This window comes from Arachis stenosperma, chromosome 4 (genome assembly GCF_014773155.1).
Source record: "Arachis stenosperma cultivar V10309 chromosome 4, arast.V10309.gnm1.PFL2, whole genome shotgun sequence".
In the NCBI taxonomy this organism is placed as follows: domain Eukaryota; kingdom Viridiplantae; phylum Streptophyta; class Magnoliopsida; order Fabales; family Fabaceae; genus Arachis; species Arachis stenosperma.
Genome location: NC_080380.1, coordinates 125,335,709 through 125,358,921, shown reverse-complemented (window position 1 = coordinate 125,358,921; position 23,213 = coordinate 125,335,709). Strand labels below are relative to the sequence as shown.

The 23,213-nt window shown below is 39.0% G+C and overlaps 1 non-coding gene across 1 annotated transcript; it reads left to right on the top strand.

Moving 5' to 3' along the window:
* The first annotated feature begins 2,275 nt into the window (after positions 1 to 2,275).
* Positions 2,276 to 2,383, top strand: LOC130978277 (small nucleolar RNA R71). The gene has a single exon (XR_009085930.1). It is a non-coding gene; the product is annotated as a small nucleolar RNA R71 (small nucleolar RNA).
* The last annotated feature ends 20,830 nt before the right edge of the window (positions 2,384 to 23,213 follow it).

Genomic DNA, 23,213 nt, shown 5'->3' with positions numbered 1-23,213 from the left:
ATGTGAGTGGTGAAGAGAAAGATGGGATTTGATAGGTGAAGGGTTTTTGTGGAAGAGGTGTTGAGGTGATTGGTGAATGGGGGAAGAAGAGAGAGAGTGATGGTGGGGTGGGTTGGGTTGGGGTCCTGTGGGGTCCACAGATCCTGTGGTGTCAAGGAAAAGTCATCCCTGCACCAATTGGCATCAAAATTCACGTTTTGAGCCATTTCTGGCGTTAAACGCCGGGCTGGTGCCCATTCCTGGCGTTTAACGCCAGGTTCTAGCCCTTTTCTGGCGTTTAACGCCAGTCTGGTGCCCCTTTCTGGCGTTAAACGCCCAGAATGGTGCCAGACTGGGCGTTAAACGCCCAACTGCTAGGCTTACTGGCGTTTAAACGCCAGCAGCATCTTCCTCCAGGGTGTGCTGTTTTTCTTCCTGTTTTTCATTCTGTTTTTGCTTTTTTCATTGTTTTTGTGACTTCTTATGATCATCAACCTACAAAAAAGATAAAATAACAAAAGAAAATAGTTAACTATAAAACATTGGGTTGCCTCCCAACAAGCGCTTCTTTAATGTCAGTAGCTTGACAGATGGCTCTCATTGAGCCTTACAAATGATCAGAGCAATGTGGGAACCTCCCAACACCAAACTTAGAGTTTGAATGTGGGGGTTCAACACCAAACTTAGAGTTTGGTTGTGGCCTCCCAACACCAAACTTAGAGTTTGACTTTGGGGGCTCTGTTTGTCTCTGATTTGAGGGAAGCTCTTCAAGCTTCATCTCCATGGTGACAGAGGGATATCCTTGAACCTTAAACACAAAGGATTCTTCATTCACTTGAATGATTAATTCACCTCTATCAACATCAATCACAGCCTTTGCTATGGCTAGGAAGGGTCTGCCAAGGATGATGGATTCATCCATGCACTTCCCAGTCTCTAGGACTATGAAATCAGTAGGGATGTAATGGTCTTCAACTTTTACCAGAACATTCTCTACAAGTCCATGAGCTTGTTTTCTTGAGTTGTCTGCCATCTCCAATGAGATTCTTGCAGCTTGTACCTCAAAGATCCCTAGCTTCTCCATTACAGAGAGAGGCCTGAGGTTCACACTTGACCCTAAGTCACACAAGGCCTTCTTGAAGGTCATGGTGCCTATGGTACAAGGTATTGAAAACTTCCCAGGATCTTGTCTCTTTTGAGGTAATTTCTGCCTAGACAAGTCATCCAATTCTTTGGTGAGCAAGGGAGATTTATCTTCCCAAGTCTCATTTCCAAATAACTTGTCATTTAGCTTCATGATTGCTCCAAGATATTTAGCAACTTGCTCTTCAGTGACATACTCATCCTCTTCAGAGGAAGAATACTCATCAGAGCTCATGAAAGGCAGAAGTAAGTCCAATGGAATCTCTATGGTCTCATTTTGAGCGTCAGATTCCCATGGTTCCTCATTGGGGAACTCAGAGGAGGTTGGTGCACGCCCATTGAGGTCTTCCTCAGTGGCGTCCACCTCCTCTCTTTCCTCTCCATATTCGGCCATGGTTATGGCTTTGCACTCTCCTTTTGGATTTTCTTCTGTATTACTTGGGAGAGTACTAGGAGGGAGTTCAGTAACTTTCTTGCTCAGCTGTCCCACTTGTCCTTCCAAATTTCTGATGGAGGACCTTGTTTCATTCATGAAACTTTGAGTGGTTTTGATTAGATCAGAGACCATTGTTGCTAAGTCAGAGGTATTCTGCTTAGAACTCTCTGTCTGTTGCTGAGAAGATGATGGAAAAGGCTTGTTATTGCCAAGTCTGTTTCTTCCACCATTATTGTTATTGAAACCTTGTTGAGGTCTCTCTTGATTCTTCCATGAGAAATTTGGGTGATTTCTCCATGAAGAATTATAGGTGTTTCCATAGGGTTCTCCTAGGTAATTCACCTCTTCCATTGAAGGGTTCTCAGGATCATAAGCTTCTTCCTCAGATGAAGCATCCTTAGTACTGTTTGGTGCATTTTGCATTCCAGACAGACTTTGAGAAATTAAATTGACTTGTTGAGTCAATATCTTGTTCTGAGCCAGTATGGCATTCAGAGTATCAATCTCAAGAACTCCTTTCTTCTGATTAGTCCCATTGTTCACAGGATTCCTTTCAGAAGTGTACATGAATTGGTTATTTGCAACCATTTCAATTAGCTCTTGAGCCTCTGTAGGCGTCTTCTTCAGATGAAGAGATCCTCCAGCAGAGCTATCCAAAGACATCTTGGATAGTTCAGAGAGACCGTCATAGAAAATACCTATGATGCTCCATTCAGAAAGCATGTCTGAAGGACACTTTCTGATTAATTGTTTGTATCTTTCCCAAGCTTCATAGAGGGATTCTCCATCCTTCTGTCTGAAGGTTTGGACTTCCACTCTAAGCTTACTCCATCTTTGTGGTGGAAAGAACTTTGCCAAGAAGGCATTGACTAGCTTTTCCCAAGAGTCCAGGCTTTCTTTAGGTTGAGAATCCAACCATATTCTAGCTCTGTCTCTTACAGCAAAAGGGAATAGCATCAGTCTATAGACCTCAGGGTCTACCCCATTAGTCTTGACTGTGTCACAGATTTGCAAGAATTCAGCTAAGAACTGATGAGGATCTTCCATTGGAAGTCCATGGAACTTGCAATTCTGTTGCATTAGAGAAACTAATTGAGGCTTAAGCTCAAAGTTGTTTGCTCCAATGGCAGGGATAGAGATGCTTCTCCCATAAAAATCAGGAGTATGTGCAGTAAAGTCACCCAGCACCTTCCTTGCATTGTTGGCATTGTTGTTGTTTTCGGCTGCCATGTGTTCTTCTTCTTTGAAGAATTCGGTCAGGTCCTCAACAGAGAGTTGTGCTTTAGCTTCTCTTAGCTTTCGCTTCAAGGTCCTCTCAGGTTCAGGGTCAGCTTCAACAAGAATGCCTTTGTCTCTGCTCCTGCTCATATGAAAGAGAAGAGAAAAAGGAAATTTGGAATCCTCTATGTCACAGTATAGAGATTCCTTAAGGTGTCAGAGGAAAAAGAAAAATAGAAAGAAGAAGGAGAAGAAGAATTCGAACTTTAATTAGATAAGGTTCGAATTGTGCATTGAGAAGGAGTGGTACTCCATAAATAAAAGGATGTGGGAAGGAGGGAAGAGAATTTTCGAAAATTCAATTAAAAAGATGTTGATAATTTTCGAAAATTGAAAGTGGAAAAGAAATCAAGTGATTTTTGAAAAAGATTTTGAAATTAGAGAAAAGATTTGATTGAAAACTATTTTGAAAAAGATGTGATTAAAAAGATTTGATTGAAAAGTTATGGTTTTAAAAAGATGTGATTGAGAAGATATGATTTGAAAACAATTTTAAAAGATATGTTTGAAAATAATATTAAAAGATTTGATTTTGAAAATTAGTGACTTGCCTAACAAGAAAAGATATGATTCAAACATAAAACCTTCCTTAACAGAAAAGGCAAAAAATGTTCAATCAAATCATTAATTGTTAGTAAGTATCTTTGAAAAAGGAAAGAAATTGATTTTGAAAACATTTGATTGATAAGATTTGATTTGAAAAAGATTTGGTTTTGAAAAACTTTGAAAACTAAAAAAAAAATTTGATTTGAAAAACAAAATCTTCCCCCTAGCACCATCCTGGCGTTAAACGCCCAGAATGGTATCCATTCTGGCGTTTAACGCCCAAAATGCACCCTTTTTGGGCGTTAAACGCCCAACCAGGTACCCTGGCTGGCGTTTAAACGCCAGTCTGCCGTCTTCACTGGGCATTTTTGAATGCCCAGCTTTTTCTGTGTAATTCCTCTGCAGTATGTTCTGAATCTTCAATTCTCTGTATCATTGACTTGAAAAGACACAATTTAAAAATATTTTTGGATTTTTAATAATCAAAATGCAATAAGAATCAAATAACAATGCATGCAAGACACCAAACTTAGCAGTTTGTATACTACTGACACTAACAATATGAGAATGCATATGAGACACACAAAATACTTCAAGTCAATAGAATTCAAAGATTAGAACACAAAAATCATCAAGAATTACTTGAGGATCCTTAAGACACATGAATGAATGCATGTAATTGACACCAAACTTAAGATGAGACACTAGACTTAAGCAAGAAACATCAAATATTTTTGGTTTTTATGATTTTGTAATTTTTTTTTTGTATTTTTCGAAAATTAGTGGAAAAAGATATCAAAATTCTTAATGAGAATTCCAGGAATCAGTGCAATGCTAGTCTAAGACTCCGGTCCAGGAATTAGACATGGCTTCACAGCCAGCCAAGCTTTCAAAGAAAGCTTCGGTCCAAAACACTAGACATGACCAAAGGTCAGCCAAGCCTTAGCAGATCACTGCTCCAAAAGCAAAAGTGATGAGAATCAACAAGCTCTTGTGGTGATAAGTTGAAACCTCGGTCCAATCAGATTAGACATGGCTTCTCAGCCAGCCAGATTTCAATAAATCATCATGAAACTCTAGAATTCATCTTCAAGAATTTCGAAAAAAATAAATACCTAATCTAAGCAACAAGATGAACCGTCAGTTGTCCAAACTAGAACAATCCCAGGCATTGTTACCAAAAGCTTGCTCAAAACTTGAACAATCCCCGGCAACGGCGCCAAAAACTTGGTTCGCGAAATTGTGAACAATACTTTTTCACAACTCTCATAATCCCCGGCAACGGCGCCAAAAACTTGGTGCGCGAAATTGTGAACAATACTTTTTCACAACTCTCATAATCCCCGTTAATGGCTCCAAAAACGTGGTAGCTCAATACCATGGCATTACACAACTTCGCACAACTAACCAGCAAGTGCACTGGGTCGTCCAAGTAATAAACCTTACGCGAGTAAGGGTCGATCCCACGGAGATTGTTAGCATTGAAGCAAGCTATGGTCATCTTGTAAATCTTAGTCAGGCAAACTCAAATGTATATGATGATGAACGAAAATAACATAAAAGATAAAGATAGTGATACTTATGCAATTCATTGGTAGGAACTTCAGATAAGCGCATGAAGATGCCTTCCCTTCCGTCTCTCTGCTTTCCTACTGCCTTCATCCAATCCTTCTTACTCCTTTCCATGGCAAGCTTATGTAGGGTTTCACCATTGTCAGTGGCTACCTCCCATCCTCTCATTGAAAACAATTGCATATGCTCTGGTCACAGCATAGCGGAATTCATCTGTCGGTTCTCAATCAGACCGGAATAGAATCCAGTGATTCTTTTGGCGTCTGTCACTAACGCCCCGCCCTCAGGAGTTTGAAGCACGTCACAGTCATTCAGTCATTGAATCCTACTCAGAATACCACAGACAAGGTTAGACCTTCTGGATTCTCTTGAATGCTGCCATCAGTTCTCGCCTATACCACGAAGACTCTGATCTCACGGAATGGTTGGCTCGTTTGTCAGGCGAGTACTCGGTTGTCAGGCGATCAACCATGCATCGTGCAATCAGGAATCCAAGAGATATTCACTAGGCCTCAGATGCTTGTAGAACAAGAGTGGTTGTCAGTCACTTTGTTCATGGGTGAGAATGGTGATGGGCGTCAATCATCACCTTCATCAAGTTGAAAAACAAGTGATATCTTGGACAAAGAACAAGCGGAATTGAATAGAAGAACAATAGTAATTGCATTAATACTCGAGGTACAGCAGAGCTCCACACCTTAATCTATGGTGTGTAGAAACTCCACCGTTGAAAATACATAAGCATAAGGTCTAGGCATGGCCGAATGGCCAGCCTCCCAATGATCTAAGATAGCCTAAAACGAAGATAGCTACCAAAGTCCCCTTGATACAATAGTAAAAGGTCCTACTTATAGATAACTAGTAGCCTAAGGTGTACAAAGATGAGTAAATGACATAAAAATCCACTTCCGGACCCACTTGGTGTGTGCTTGGGCTGAGCAATGAAGCATTTTCGTGTAGAGACTCTCCTTGGAGTTAAACGCCAGCTTTAGTGCCAGTTTGGGCGTTTAACTCCCAATTAGGTGCCAGTTCCGGCGTTTAACGCTGGAATTTCTTGAGGTGACTTTGAACGCCGGTTTGGGCCATCAAATCTTGGGCAAAGTATGGACTATCATATATTGCTGGAAAGCCCATGATGTCTACTTTCCAACGCCGTTGAGAGCGCGCCAATTGGGCTTCTGTAGCTCCAGAAAATCCACTTCGAGTGCAGGGAGGTCAGAATCCAACAGCATCTGCAGTCCTTTTTAGTCTCTGAATCAGATTTTTGCTCAGATCCCTCAATTTCAGCCAGAAAATACCTGAAATCACAGAAAAACACACAAACTCATAGTAAAGTCCAGAAAAGTGAATTTTAATTAAAAACTAATAAAAATATACTAAGAACTCAACTAAAACTACTAAAATCATACTAAAAACAATGCCAAAAAGTGTACAAATTATCCGCTCATCAGAATACTTAGAAGGAAAAGCACGAGCCAACTGCTATGTTTATACATCTCTAAAACGGTTAATCTATGACTTCATTGGGGACTTCTCGAGACACCAGTTCAGCCGATTTCTGGGGAGATTATGGTATCCGTGGTATAGGCTAGAATCCAAAGAAGCAGCATTCTCTGATCTGAAAGATTTGACCTTGTCTGTGGCGTTTTGAGTAGGATCGCCAAGAGAATAGACTGCTATACGCTTCACCCTTCGTCAGATTGAGTAACCACGGCCGATGGCCACGGCCGTGTTCATTCTGTAGCAGAGGAGATCGATGACCACATGCAATGGCTTTGATGACTTACAGCCTGTGAAGAACAAAACTCTTGCGCGAGCTAGAATTTCCACAAATAAATTCCTGTTGTAAGTATAGCTTCTAGACCGACAAGAATTCCTTTCTTACAAAAGTTTTGGTTGTCACAAGTAACAAACCCCTAATAAAATTGATAACCGAAGTATTTAAACCTCGGATCATCTTCTCAAGAAATTGCAGGGAGGTGTTCTTATTATTGGTTATGCAAAGGTATATTTTTGGGTTTTCAAAAGGGTTGAACATGTAATTTAATTGACAAGAAAAATAAATTAATAATTAATAAAACTCTTGGCATGGTATGAGAACTGGAATCCCTATCCTAGTTATCCTTATCAGGTGTGATGAGAATTGGGTTTTAACCCCACTTAGTCAGCCTTTACTAAACAAAGGAAGGTCAAGTGGACTAATTAGCTTGATCCTCAAGTCCTAGTCAATCCTTATGGAAGGACTAGCTTTAGAGTGATCCAGATCAATCAGTAATTCCAATTTCAATCAACAGCTGAGTTTGATAACTCAAGTGTCTCCAATTAATCAACCAAAGCTAAGAATGTAAAAAGCTAAATAAAATCATAGATCTGAAATATCTCAAATTGCATTAATAAAAGAAAAACAATCCAAATATAAAGAGTTCATAAACCAAATTGAGAAATTAAGTAAAAGGAACATTGAACCTGAAAATTGAGAAGAAGAAATCCTAATTCTTTTAAGAGGAATCCTAATCCTAAATCCTAAGAAAGAGGAGAGAACCTCTCTCTCTGAAAACTACATCTAAACCTAAAATTGTGTGTATGATCTGATTTGTTGAGTCTCTGCATGTTCCCTAACTTTAATCTGTGTTTCTGGGCCGAAATCTGGGTCAAAACGCAGCCCAAAATTGTCCCCAGTGTTTCCTAAATTTTCTACAGATCGTGCATGTCACGCGTACGCGTCGGTCACGCGTATGTGTTGTTTGACGATTTTCCTCTCCACACCGTGCGCGTCAGGCATGCGTTCACGTCATTTGCGCGAACTCCAATCCACGCGTATGCGTCAAGCACGCGTACGCGTCGCTGTGATTTTGTCCAAATCGCGCGCACGCGTCAGCCATGCGTGCGCGTCGCTGTTCGCTGGTTGTTTCCTTTATTTCTTGTGCTCCTTCCCTTTTTGCAAGCTTCCTCTCCATTCTCTAAGCCATTCCTGCCCTATGAAGTCTGAAACACTTAATACACAGATCACAGCATCGAATGGGAAGCAAGTTTTCAACCATAGAACAAATTTGGGAAGGAATTGTAAATACATGTAAATCATATGAATAAGTGGGTGCAAACTTGATAAAACCACACAATTAAACACAATATAAACCATAAAATAGTGGTTTATCAGCCTGCCATAGAAGAAGATCATCCACAAGCAAAGAAGATAGTAGTACCAGAGTTAATTCAGAAAGACAAAGCAACTCCAACCCTATACTCTATTCCCATCATATAATTCCTAATAGCTAACTTCTTAATCCTACAACTTCTGATTCCGCTTGACTAAGACCTGCAAGACAACCATAGCTTGCTTCAAGCCATAATCCTCATGGATCGATCCTGACTCACTCAGGTATTACTTGGACGACCCAGTGCACTTGTTGGTACTGCTGCTGTACGAAATAGTGTGGGTTTTGCGTACACGCGCACCAAGTTTTTGGCGCCATTACCGGGGATTGTTGAGTTTAGACAAACTGCCGAATTGTCTTGCTCCCTAGATCAGGTAATTTTTAATTTTTTTAATTTTGTTTTCTTCTTCCTTAATTTGTTGAAAATTTTTAAAACTTTTTCTAAAAACCTTTTTGAAAAAAGTTTATTTTTTCAAGCATCCTTAGCTTTCTAATTGAGAATCTTTGAGTGTGTTCGTATTTGAGTCTCTTTGTTTGTGTTCTTGTTGAGTCTTTGATTTTTGCAAGAGTATAACTTTCTGTTTTTATTTGAGTCTTTTATTTCTATTATTCACTAATTTTTCAAAAATTTCAAAACCTTTTTCAAAAATATTTTTCTTTTCTTTGTTTAGTTCATGTTCTTGGTTTGAGTCCTGCATGTTCATGCTTTTCAATTACAAAATTTTTAAAACTTTTCAAAAACCTCTTTCATATAGTTTATTTTTGGCATCCTCAGATTGTCTTTGAGTCCTTCTTTCAAAAATCAAATTTTTCAAAAATAAAATCATATCTTTTTCAAAATCATATCATATCTTTTTCAAAATTTAAAAAACTTATCTTTTCTTTTTCAAATTTTAAATTTTAAAATTAAATCTTTTTCAAAATCAAATTTCAAAATCTTATCTTTTTAGTTTCTTATCTTATCTTTTCTAACTTCCAATTTTAAAATTCAATCTTTTTCAAAACTTTTTAATTTCTTATTTTATCTTTTTCTAATTTCAAATTTTGATTTCAAATCTTTTTCTTATCTTATCTTTTATTTTAATTTTAAATCTTTTCTTAATTAATATATTATCTTCTCTCTCTTATTTTTCAAAACTACCTAACTACTAACTCTTCCTTCCTTAATTTTCAAAAATATCTCTCTTTCTTCTCTCTCCTCTTTTTCAAAACCACCTAACTAACTCTTCTCTTCCTTAATTTTTGAAAAAAAAAATATCTCCATCTTCTCTCTCTTTCTCACTCTTCTTTTTCAAAACCACCTAACAAACTCTCATCTCTCTTAATTTTCGAAAACTTCTTCTTCTCTTCCCTCCTCTATTTTCAAAAATTTAACAATTAAAATTCAAATCTATTTAATTTAATTTAACTTATTTTTGAAAATTAATTTAAAAAAAAAACAAAAAAATTTTAATTTTTATTTACTTTTTCTATTTATACTTCTTCTCTTCTCATCTCTATCTATATCTCAACTTCTTTATCTTCTTTCCTTTCTTCTTCACATCTCACTTGAAGCTTCTTGCCAATTGACACAGAAAGCTTTCTTGTGATTTCTTTTTCATATTCTTCTATCTTCATTTATTTACTCTTATATACTATATCCAAGGTATTTTTCTTCTACTTCTTTTATTTTTTTTCTTTTTTCTTCTTCTTCTTCTTTCACATCTGACTCTAAGGAGGAGCTTCTTGATAATTGGCACACAGAGCTTTCTTCTTTCTTTTTTGTTTTCTTCTTGTTTATGACTAGGAACAGAGATAAAGAACCTCTTTTTCATCTTAACCCTGAACCTGAAAGAACTCTAAGGAGGCATTTACTACAAGCTAAAGCACAACATTCCGGAAGAGACCTTTCAGAAAGTTTTGAACAAGAATTGAAGGATATGGCCGAACCACAAAAGGAGCCTAGAAAGGTCATTGGTGACTTCACCATGCCTACCTCTAACTTTTATGGCAGAAGCATTGATGTACCTGCCATTAGAGCTAACAATTTTGAGATTATGTCTTAATTAGTCTCTCTTCTCCAGCAGAACTGCAAATTCTATGGACTTCCATTGGAAGATCCACATCAGTTCTTGGCAGAATTTTTACAGATTTGTGATACTGTAAAAACTAATAGAGTTAATCCTGAAGGCTACAAGCTGATGCTCTTTCCCTTGGCCTTAAGAGACAGAGCTAAGTTCTGGTTGGATGCCCAGTGATAAACCACTATTTTATGGTTTATCTTGTGCTCAATTAAGTGGTTTTTATCAACTCTTTACACACTTATTCATACAATTCGAATGTTTTACATTTTCCTTCCTGATTTTGTGCTATGATTGAAAACATGCTTCTTTGATCCTATATTTGCTTATTATTAATCCTCTCTTATTACCATTAGATACCTTGATATGTGTGTTAAGTGTTTTCAGATATTATAGGGCAGGAATGGCTTGGAGGATGGAAAAGAAGCATGCAAAAGTGGAAGGAATACAAGAAGTTGGAGAAACTGCTAAGCTGTCCAGCCTGACCTCTTCGCACTTAAACGGATATAACTTTAGCTATCAAGATCCAAATGATGCGGTTTCAGTTGCGTTGGAAAGCTAACGTCCGGGGCTTCGATTTGATATATAATATGCCATAGTTGCTCTGACGCTAGGCGACGCGAACGTGTGATCCACGCGGACGCGTCGCAGCTGCGAACTTCAATCCGCGCGGCCGCGTGGGCGACACCTCCGCGTCACTTGCTCGCGACCTGTACGGACCAGAAAGCGCTGGAAGTGACTTCTGGTCTGTTTCTGACCCAGTTTTTGGCCTGGAAAACACAGATTAGAGGCTATAAAGTGGGAGAATGCATCCATTCATCAGCAGGCTTTCATAATTCACTTTTCCATGATTTAGTTTTAGTGAGAGAGGTTCTCTCCTCTCTCTTAGGATTAGAATTAGGATTTCTCTTAAAGGATTTAGGATTTATTATTATTCCAACTTACAATTTTCTTCTTCATTCCAGATTTAATGTTCCTTTCTATTTAATTTCGTTCCTATTTTTATTCACCTTTATACTTTAATTGGTATTTATCTTTTGAATTTGGCTTATGACTTTCATGTTAGAATTTTCTTAATTAATGTGATTTGAGGTATTTAAGTTTATGATTGTTTCTTTTTATTATTCCCAATCTAAAGACATTTTATTCCAGTTGATATAATTTTCTTTCCTTTTGGTCTTGGTTAAGAAATCAGTAACTCAGGAGTTATCTTAGCTCAACATAATTGATAACTGTTATCTTTGCTAATTGAACTGAACTTCAATAATCCCAACCTTTTCTTAGGAAATAAATAGGATTCGAAGGTCAACTAATTAGTCCCTTGACTTTCCTTTGCTTTAGCAAAGGTTGACTAAGTGGAATTAAGATTCAACTTTCATTATTATTGCTAAGAATAACAAAGTCTGGACTTCCAATTTCTCATACCTTGCCAAAGGTTTTCTTTACAGTATTTATTTATTTTAATTGTCATTTAAATTATTTGCCATATTTATTCCTCATTCTCAAAACCCCAATTTTACCTTTTTCATAGCTAATAATAAGAACATACCTCCCTGCAATTCCTTGAGAAGACGACCCGAGGTTTAAATACTCAGTTATCAATTTTAAAAGGGATTTGTTACTTGTGACAACCAAAACGTTTGTACGAACAGATTTCTCTTAGTTTAGAATCTATATCTACAACGCGACTATTTTATAAAATTCTTTACTAGCAAAAATCCTAACGTCACCCAGCCTAGAGAGAGTCTTGACTCTTGGAAAAAGCTGGTTAATGCTTTTCTTGCAAAGTTCTTTCCTCCTTAAAAGATGAGCAAGATTAGAGTGGAAGTTCATACCTTCAGACAAAGAGAAGGTGAATCCCTCTATGAAGTTTGGGAAAAATACAAGCAACTGATTAGGAGATGTCCTCCTGACATGCTCTCAGAGTGGTCCATCATAGGCATGTTCTATGATAGTTTGTCTGAGATGTCCAAAATTTCATTGGAAAGCTCTGCAGGTGGATCTCTCTACTTGAAGAAAATGCTTGTAAAAGCAAGAGAGCTCATTGAGATGGTTGCAAATAATCAATTCATGTACACTTCTGAGAGAAATTCTGTAAACCATGGAATCTCTCAGAAGAAAGGAGTTTATGAAGTTGAGACTCTCAATATCATCCTGGCTCAAAATAAGATCCTGACCCAACAGGTCAACATGATCTCTCAGCATCTCACTGGGATACAAACTGTAGCTGACAGTAATCAAGAAGCTTCTCTTGAAGAAGAAGCTTATGATCATTATAAACCCACCATGGAGGAGGTGAATTACATGGGAGAATCCTATAGAAACACTTACAATCCTTCATGGAGGAATCATTCTAACCTCTCATGGAAGGATCAACAAAAACCTCAGCAAGGTTTCAATCAAGGTGGTAGGTACCAGAATAGATTCAATAACAGACTACCATTCCCATCTTCTCAGGGGAATATGGAGACCTCTAAGTAGAGCCTTTCTGACTTAGCTACTCTAGTCTCCAGCCTCACTAAGACCACCCATAGTTTTATTAATAAAACAAGGTCCTCCATTAGAAACTTAGAGGTACAGGTTGGTCAACTGAGCAAGAGGATCCCTAAGATCCCTCCTGACACTCTTTCTAGTAATACTAAGGTTAATCCTAGAGAAGAGTGCAAGGCCATAACCATGAAGGTTGACGTCGAATTGGAGGAGAATGGGAAGGCATTGAACGCCAGTGAAGAAGCCTTCACTGGCATTCAACACCCACCAGCCCAGGGAAGCTAGCGTTGAACGCCAACAAGGACATCCCTGCTGGGCGTTCAACGCCCAAAATACTAGAGAGACTGGTGTTTAACGCCAGTCAGGGTGGACAGCAAGGGCGTTCAACACCCAATAAGCTAACAAAGCTGGCGTGGAACGCCAGTGAAAGCACACCTTTTAAGTGCCTAAAGCCCACTCAAAAATCCTCTAGCCCAGAACCAAAGGAAACTATAAAGGCCATTGAGGTTCCTTTGAATGCACTTCTGCAGTGCATAAGTTCTGATGACTACTCATCCTCAAGTGAGGATGAAGACACTAGGGAAGAGTAAGTTGCTCGTTTCCTAGGAGCTCTTATGAGGCTGAATGCCAAGCTATTTGGTACAAAGCCTCTGGAGGAAGAACCTCCACTTCTTACCAAAGAACTCCATGCTTTGGTTCATCAAGAGCTACCTCAGAAGCTTTCAGATCCTAAACGCTTTCTGATTCTTTGCACCATAGGAACTATGACCTTTCAAAAGGCTCTATGTGACCTAGGGTCAAGCATCAACCTCATGCCACTCTCTGTAATGGAGAAGATGGGCATACTTGAGGTACAAGCTGCACAGATCTCATTAGAGATGGCTGACAAGACCATGAAGAAGCCATATGGCTTAGTGGAGGATGTCCTGGTTAAAGTTAAAAACCACTACATCCCTGCAAACTTTATTGTCTTGGACATTGGAGAGGATGAGGAAGACTGTGTCATCCTTGGAAGACCCTTCTTAGCTACTGAAAAAGCCTTGATTAATGTAGCCAAGGGAGAAATGGTTTTCCAGTTAGGAGAAGACTACATCCTATTCAAGATGTCCAATCCTAATTTTCCCTCCAATAAGAAAGAGACAACAGTCCAACACCTAGTGTGCCAACCCTCTCTTTCTGTGTAGAGCTCTGCAGAACCCCCAGACATCAATTCTAAGTTTGGTATTGGGTAACCCTCAACAAGCTCTAAGCACAAAGGTACTAAAAAGAAAGTACCTAAAGGCTGGAGGGACAAGAAAGTTCCTACTGAAGGCCTCTCACCTAGCATGAGAGTTATCTTCACTAAGAAGCCAGTCTTACCATATACAGTGAGTCGTGTCCTATCTCTAGAGCATGTAGAGCTCATTCATGAGAGGACAGGCAGAAAATGCACTGTAAGGGACAAAAATCTGAGTCCATACTCACCTCCGTAAGGAGCTAAAGGTCAAGCTAGAGACTTTAAAAGAGCGCTTGTTGGGAGGCAACCCAACCTTACTCAACCATATTTATTTTCTTTTGTTTTTCTTTCAGTTGTTAGAGTCATGATCATATGCACCAGTCAAGAGATAGAATTCACAGTAGTAAAAACAGAACACTCCAGAAAGAGTGTCAAAGTTGAACGCCAGTGAGGAAGCCCTCACTGGGCGTTCAACACCCCAAGAGGGGAGCATTGCTGGCATGGAATGCCATCCAGGGAACAGCCCCTGGGCATTCAAATGCCAATGCAGAGAAGCAAGAAATCTAGATTCCCTAGCTTCTCAGGACCTGTGGGTCCCACAGAAGCTCCATCTGCCCCATCTTCTTCTTCTCCATTGGTCATATTTGCTCGAGGACGAGCGAAACTCTTAAGTTTGGTGTTACAAAAGCTTTACTTTGCGACTTCTACCACTCTTAAGTATAGAAGAAGAGGATGGAGCAAACTAGAGAGCATGCACATGAGCCTGTGCAGCCGCCTCAACAAAGACAAAGGAGTGACATTGAAGAGATCAAGTACTACACGGGATTCTCAAGGAGGAGCACTGGCCACCAACATTCAGGTGGATTCGTTCTCTTTTACTCTTTTCCTGTTATTTTTTTCTGTATGTTTATTTTCTGTTTTCTTGTTCTAGTTGCATGATCATTTGCATTGATGTCTTTAAGTTGTAAAATATTCCATATATCTCTCACCTTGCTTAAATGAAAATTTTTTATTTGAATAGAATTGAGAGATGTCTGAATTTCAAGTTTAAAATAAGATTAGTTTAATTAGTCTGATGTGGTGTCATTTGCTTTTGTTTTTTGAATGTATGAAATGAACAGTGTATATTAGAAGTTGAAATCTATGAACGTTGACTCTTGAAAGAATGATGATGAAAGTGAAATATTATTGATAATCTGAAAAATCTAAAAATTGATTCTTGAAGCAAGAAAAAGCAGCAAAAAGAAAAAGAAAAATTTGCACGCAAAAAAAAAGTGACAAAAAAAATTAGAAAGAAAAAAAAGCAAGCAGAAAGAGTTACCTTTAAACTAAAAGGCAAGGGTAAAAGGGCCCAAGGTTTTGAGTATTAGTGGTTAGGAGGGCCCAAAGGAATAAAATCCTGGCCTAAGCAGCTCAATCAAGCTGTCCCTAACCATGTGCTTATGGCGTGAAGGTGTCAAGTGAAAAGCTTGAGACTGAGCGGTTAAAGTCGTGGTCCAAAGCAAAAAGAGTGTGCTTAAGAACTCTAGACACCTCCATCTGGGGACTCTAGCAAAGCTGAGTCACAATCTGAAAAGGTTCACCCAGTTAAAGTGTTTGTGGCATGAATGTATCCGGTGGTAATACTGGAAAACAGAGTACTTAGGGTCACGGCCAAGACTCTAAAAGCTGTGTTCAAGAATCAAAATAAGCTTAACTAGGCGAGTCAATAATATCATCTGGATTCTAAGTTCCTAAAGATGCCAACATCTCTGAGTTTCAATGGATAGTGAGATGCCAAAACTATTCAGAAGCAAAAAGCAACATAGTTCTGCTCATCTGATTTTAACTAAGCTTTATTTGAAACTTAGAAATTTATTGTATCTTAATTTCCTTTTCTATCCTACTGTGTTTTTAGTTGCTTGGGGACAAGCAACAGTTTAATTTTGGTGTTGTGATGAGCGGATATTTTATACGCTTTTTGATATTATTTCATATAGTTTTTAGTAGTTTTTATTTAGTTTTTATTAAGTTTTTATAGGTTTTAGTGTTAAAATCATATTTTTGGATTCTACTATGAGCTTTTGTGTTTTTGGAAAATTTCAAGTATTTTCTGGCTGAAATTAAGGAGCAAGAGCAGAAGTCTGATTCAGAGACAGAGAAAGCACTGTAGATGTTGTCCAGATCTTACCTGCCTGCATTTAGAAAAGCTTTTCTGGAGATTCAGAAGTCCAAATGGAGTGCTCTCAACGAATATGGAAAGATGACTTCCAGAGCTTTCCAGAAATATATAATAACCTATACTTTGCTTCGGATTAGAAGGCCTAAAACTGGCGTCCAACGCCAGCTTCCCGCCCCTTTCCAGGCGTCTAGTGCCCAAAGAGCAGAGCCCAGTGTCCAAAGGCCCAGAGAGGACCCCCTAGCTGGTGTTCTACGCCCAAGAGACCTCAATGCACGTGGATCTCATCAAAGTTCAGCACAAACACTCACTAAGTGGGCCCCAGAAGTGGATTTTAGCACTAAATAGACTATTTTACCCTTACTAGTCATCTGTTTAGTATTTAAAGACTTTTACACATTTTATCATTCATTATCCATTAGGAGACACACACTCTTCGATTTAGGAGAGTATCATTCATGTTTTTCAATTATTTTTACTTTCAGTATGAGTTTCTAAACCTCTTAGGTTGAGGGGAGGAGCCCTGCTGAGTCCTATGAATTAATAAAAGTACTATTGTTTCTTCTTTGATCCGTGTTTGATCTATCTCTAAGATGTATATCCGATCTTCATCGTGGTGAATAGGATGATCTAACCAATTAGCTCTGTTCATCATATTAAGACGAACGTGCCTGACAAACACCCGCGTCTACTTGGGTTCGTGTGCATACTCGGAAGGAAAAGCACGAGCCAACAACTATGTTTATACATCTCTCAAAAGGTTAATCCACGACTTCGTTGGGGACTTCTCGAGACACCAGTTCAGCCAATTTCTGGGGGGATTAGGGTCTCCGTGGTATAGGCTAGAATCCAAAGAAGCAGCGTTCTCTGATCTGGAAGATTCGATCATGTTTGTGGCGTTTTGAGTAGGATCGCCAAGAGAATGGACTGCTATGCACTTCACCCTTTATCAGATTGAGTAACCACGGCCGATGGCCACGGCCGTGCTCATTCTTTAGGAGAGGAGATCAATGACCACGGGCAATGGCTTTGATCACTTACAGCCTGCCATAGAAGAAGATCATCCACAATCAAAGAAGACAGTAGTACCAGAGTTAATTCAGAAAGACAAAACAACTCCAACTCTCAACTCTATTCCCATCATATAATTCCTAATAGCTAACTTCTTAATCCAACAACTTCTGATTCCGCCTGACTAAGACCTGCAAGACAACCATAGCTTACTTCAAGCCACAATCCTCGTGGGATCGACCCTGACTCGCTCAGGTATTACTTGGACGACCCATTGCACTTGCTGGTATTACTGCTGTACAAAATAGTGTGGGTTTTGCGTACACATGCACCAATCTCGATGTTAGAGTGCAGAGAATTCTCAGTGAGGTATCCCGTGTAACAGAAATAAAATAAAAAACTAATTAAGTACACTAAAATTTCAAAAATAACTAGGAAAATAAACACTAAATTAGAAAATAACTGAAAAGAAAATTAATCAGGAAAAAATAAAATGAAATCACTACGAGAAATACCAAACTTAATTTCAGAAATTAAAAACAATTTTTTAACTAAAATAAAACCAAAATTTCAAAAATTTAAAGAACAAAGACATATAAAAACTAAAGAATAAAAATCCCTAATTTAAGCAATCAGACAACGGTTAGTTGTCAATCACAGCCAATCTCCGGCAACGGCGCCAAAACTTGGTGTGGATTTCAAATGTTCACAACTGAACTGGCAAGTGCACTGGGTCGTACCATGTAATACCTCAGGTGAGTGAGGGTCAATCCCACGAGGATTGATGGAATGAGCAACAAAGGTCAAAAGACTCACTTAGTTTGGCAAGCAAAGAGTGGTGTTTTGAGGGTTGTGGTGCACGAAAATTGCAATCACACTTTTGCAATCCGCACAACTAACCAGCAAGTGCACTGGGTCGTCCAAGTAATACCTTACGTGAGTATGGGTCGAATCCCACGGAGATTGTTGGTTTGAAGCAGGCTATGGTTATCTTATTATTCTTAGTCAGGATACCAACAACAGTGTTTTTTTAAGTTCAATTGTAAAAAGTGAAAGGGCATAAAATAAATACTTATTATGCAGTAATGGAGAATATGTTGGAGTTTTGGAGATGCTTTGTCTTCTGAATTCCTGTAACATAATGCTTCCTCACTTTCAAACATGCAAGGCTCCTTCCATGGCAAGCTGTATGTAGAGTGTCACCGTTGTCAATGGCTACTTCCCATCCTTTCAGTGAAAATGGTCCAAATACTCTGTCACAGTACGGCTAATCATCTATTGGTTCTCGATCATGTCGGAATAAGATCCATTGATCCTTTTGCGTCTATCACTACGCCCAATACTCGCGAGTTTAAAGCTCGTCACAGTCATCCAATCCTTGAATCCTACTCGGAATACCACAGACAAGGTTTAGACTTTCCGAATTCTCATGAATGCCGCCATCAATTCTAGCTTATACCACGAAGATTCTGATTAAGGATTCTAAGAGATACTCATTCAATCTGATGTAGAACGGAGGTGGTTGTCAGGCACACGTTCATGGATTGAGGAAGGTGATGAGTGTCACGGATCATCACCTTCTTCATAGTGAAGCGCGAATGAACATCTTAGATGGAAACAAGCGTGTTTGAATGGAAAACAGAAATAATTGCATTAATTCATCGAGATGCTGCAGAGCTCCTCACCCCCAACAATGGAGTTTAGAGACTCATGCCGTCAAAAAGTATAAAGTTCAGATCTAAAAATGTCATGAGATACAAAATAAGTCTCTAAAAGTTGTTTAAATACTAAACTAGTAACCTAGGTTTACAGAAAATGAGTAAACTAAGATGGATAGTGCAGAAATCCACTTCTGGGGCCCACTTGGTATGTGCTGGGGCTGAGACTTAAGCTTCTCACGTGCCTGGGCTGTTTCTAGAGTTGAACGACAGGTTGTAACCTATTTCTGGCGTTGAACTCCAACATGCAACCTGTTTCTGGCGCTGAACGCCAGACTACAACATGGAAGTGGCGTTCAATGCCAGTTTATGTCATATATCTTCACGCAAAGTATGGAGTATTATATATTGCTGGAAAGCCCTGGATGTCAACTTTTCAACCCAATTGAGAGAGCACCAATTGGACTCCTGTAGCTCCAAAAAATCCATTCCGAGTGCAGAGAGGTTAGAATCCAACAGCATAAGCAGTCCTTTTTCAGCCTGAATCAGATTTTTGCTCAGTTCCCTCAATTTCAGCCAGAAAATACTTGAAATTATAGAAAAACACACAAACTCATAGTAAAATTCAGAAATATGATTTTTGCCTAAAAACTAATAAAAATCTACTAAAAACTAACTAAGACATACTAAAATCTGCATGAAATTACCCCCAAAAAGCGTATAAAATATCCGCTCATCACAACACCAAAATTAAACTGTTGCTTACCCCCAAGCAACTAGATAAATAAAATAGGATAAAAAGAAATTAAGAAGCAATGATATCTCAGAGTTTTAAGTGAAGCTCAGATTCCAATTAGATGAGCGGGACTAGTAGCTTTTTGCTTCTGAATAGTCTTGGCATCTCACTTTATCCTTTGAAATTCAGAATGATTAGCATCCATAGGAATTCAAAATTCAGAAAGTATTATTGATTCTCCTAGTTTAGTATGTTGATTCTTGAACACAGTTACTTTATGAGTCTTGGTCGTAGCCCTAAGCACTTTGTTTTCCAGTATTACCACCGGATACATAAATACCACAGACACATAACTGGGTGAACCTTTTCAGATTGTGACTTAGCTTTGCTAGAGTCCCCAATTAGAGGTGTCCAGAGTTCTTAAGCACACTCCTTTGCTTTGGATCATAACTTTAACCACTCAGTCTCAAGCTTTTCACTTGGACCTGCATGCCACAAGCACATGGTTAGGGACAGCTTAATTTAGCCGCTTAGGCCTGTATTTATTTCCTTGAACCCTCCTATCCATTGATGCTCAAAGCCTTGGATCCTTTTCACCCTTGCCTTTTGGTTTTAAGGGTTGTTGGCTTTTTCTTTTTCTTTATCCAATGATTCCTCTTCTTTTTTTTTCACTGCTTTTTCTTGCTTCAAGAATCAATTTCATGATTTTTCAGATCATCAATAATATTTCTCTTTCATCATTCTTTCAAGAGCCAATACTTTTGACATTCATGAATTTCAATATAAAAAATATGCACTGTTCAGGCATTCATTCAGAAAACAAAAAGTATTGCCACCACATATAAATAATTAGAATTTTCCTTATTAAGAACTCGAAATTAAATTGCCTCTTTATTCTAAAAATCTACTATTTTATTCATGTTTGATGATGATGAGAAAAATAAATTATAGCTTAATTGGAAATAAAATCAAAATAGATATACTAATTACTACTACTCCTATATAACTTCTAAGGTAAATCTATAATACAACTATCACAGAGTAAAGCTAAGATTAGGACTCAACAACCTTTATTTTGGGAAGTGGATGTTCCTCTAGTCTATGGGGTGCTTGGTCCTTCAAGAGATAATTTCTGACGCTTCAGTTCCTTCAAGTCACGTCTTTGCTCTTCTTGTTCCCCGAGCAGTTTGCAAAGCATGCTATTTTGATTATTCTGTTCTTCATTTATTTGGTCAATAGCTTCTTGCAACTTGGTAACCGATGCTTCAAGATGCTCCCAGTATTCAAATTGAGGGATTTTCGGGAGGAATTCCTGTGCTCTCCTCTTGATGGGGTCATCCTGCACTTGTTGTTTTTCCATTGATATTTTGGTGATTGGTCGCTCAACTGAGATATACTCAGTTATTCCCATCTTCACTCCAGCATCTTTACATAGCATAGATATTAAACTTGGATAAGCCAATTTAGCATCTTTGGAGTTCTTGTTTGTAATTATGTAAAGTTCACACGAAATCAGCTGATGAACTTCCACTTCTCTTCCCAACATAATGCAGTGGATCATCACTGCTCTTTTAATGGTGACCTCAGAGCTGTTGCTAGTGGACAGTATAGAATGCCCAATGAAGTCCAGCCAGCCTCTGGCGACTGGTTTGAGATCTTCTCTCTTGAGTTGATTTGGGATGCCCTTGGTGCTGGTGGTCCACCTGGCTCCAGGGAGGCATATGTCCTCTAGAATCTTGTTCAGGCCTTTATTTATTCTCATCATTCTCCTATTAAAGGAGTCTGGGTCATCTTTTAACTGAGGTAGCTTAAAGATCTCCCTGATTTTATCAGGGTGGATGTGAACAATCTATCCTCTGACCAAGGTCCGATAGTCATAGAGAGCAGTTCCAGATATTCTCTGCCTGTCTGTTTGTCACGGATTAGCATAGAATTCCTGAACCATGTTTCTTCCCACCTTTGTTTCAGGATTAGCTAGGATTTCCCAGCTCCTGTTTCGAATTTGCTCTTGGATCTCCGGATATTCATCTTCTTTCAGATCGAATTTGACTTCCGGGATCACTGACCTTAGACCCATTATTTTGTAGTAATGATCTGAATGTTCTTTGGTCAAGAACTTCCCTTGATTCCAAAGTGGTTTTGGAATACTCTCTTTCTTGTCTCTTGGAGTGGGTTGTTTTCCTTTAGGAGCCATGATCTTAGTGGGTATGGTTTAGTGATCACGGATAAACACACCAAACTTAGAGGTTTGCTTGTTGGTGCACGAAATTGTGATCATCAATGAAGCCATCAACATGGTACGCTCAATTTCAATCTCAACTCTTTATCACAACTTCGCACAACTAACCAGCAAGTGCACTGGGTCGTCCAAGTAATAAACCTTACCCGAGTAAGGGTCGATCCCACGGAGATTGTTGGTATGAAGCAAGCTATGGTCACCTTGTAAATCTCAGTCAGGCAGATTCAAATGGTTATGGAGGATTAATGATTAAAGCATAAAATAAGGATAGAGATACTTATGTAATTCATTGGTGAGAATTTCAGATAAGCGTATGGAGATGCTTTGTCCCTTCCGTCTCTCTGCTTTCCTACTGTCTTCATCCAATCCTTCTTACTCCTTTCCATGGCAAGCTGTATGTTGGGCATCACCGTTGTCAATGGCTATAGTCCCGTCCTCTCAGTGAAAATGTTCAACGCGCTCTGTCACAGCACGGCTAATCATCTGTCGGTTCTCAATCAGGTTGGAATAGAATCCAGTGATTCCTTTACGTCTGTTACTAACGCCCAGCCTTCAGGAGTTTGAAGCTCATCACAGTCATTCAATCCTTGAATCCTACTCAGAATACCACAGACAAGGTTTAGACCTTCCGAATTCTCTTGACTGCCTCCATCAATTCTAGCTTATACCACGAAGATTCCGATTAAGGGATCCAAGAGATATCCACTCAATCGAAGGTAGAACGGAGGTGGTTGTCAGGCACACGTTCATAGGTGAGAATGATGATGAGTGTCACGGATCATCACATTCATCAAGTTGAGGAACAAGTGATATCTTAGAACAAGAATAAGCCGAATTGAATAGAAGAACAATAGTAATTGCATTGATACTCGAGGTACAGCAGAGCTCCATACCTTAATCTATGGTGTGTAGAAACTCCACCGTTGAAAATACATAAGAACAAGGTCTAGGCATGGCCGTGAGGCCAGCCCCCAAAACGTGATCTAAGATAGCATAAAACTCTCCAAGATAGCTATCCAGATGAGAATACAATAGTAAAAGGTCCTATTTGTAGAGAACTAGTAGCTTAGGGTTTACAAAGATGAGTAAATGACATAAAAATCCACTTCCGGGCCCACTTGGTGTGTGCTTTGGCTGAGCATTGAAGCTTTCATGTGTAGAGACTTTTCTTGGAGTTAAACGCCAGCTTTTGTGCCAGTTTGGGCGTTTAACTCCCATTCTTGTGCCAGTTCCAGCGTTAAACGCCAGAATTCTTGAGCTGACTTGGAACGCCTGTTTGGGCCATAAAATCTCGGGCAAAGTATGGACTATTAAACATTGCTGGAAAGCCCAGGATGTCTACTTTCCAACGCAATTAAGAGCGCACCAATTGGGCTTCTGTAGCTCCAGAAAATCCACTTTGAGTGCTGGGAGGTCAGAATTCAACAGCATCTGCAGTCCTTTTCAGCCTCTGAATCAGATTTTTGCTCAGGTCCCTCAATTTCAGCCAGAAAATACCTGAAATCACAGAAAAACACACAAACTCATAGTAAAGTC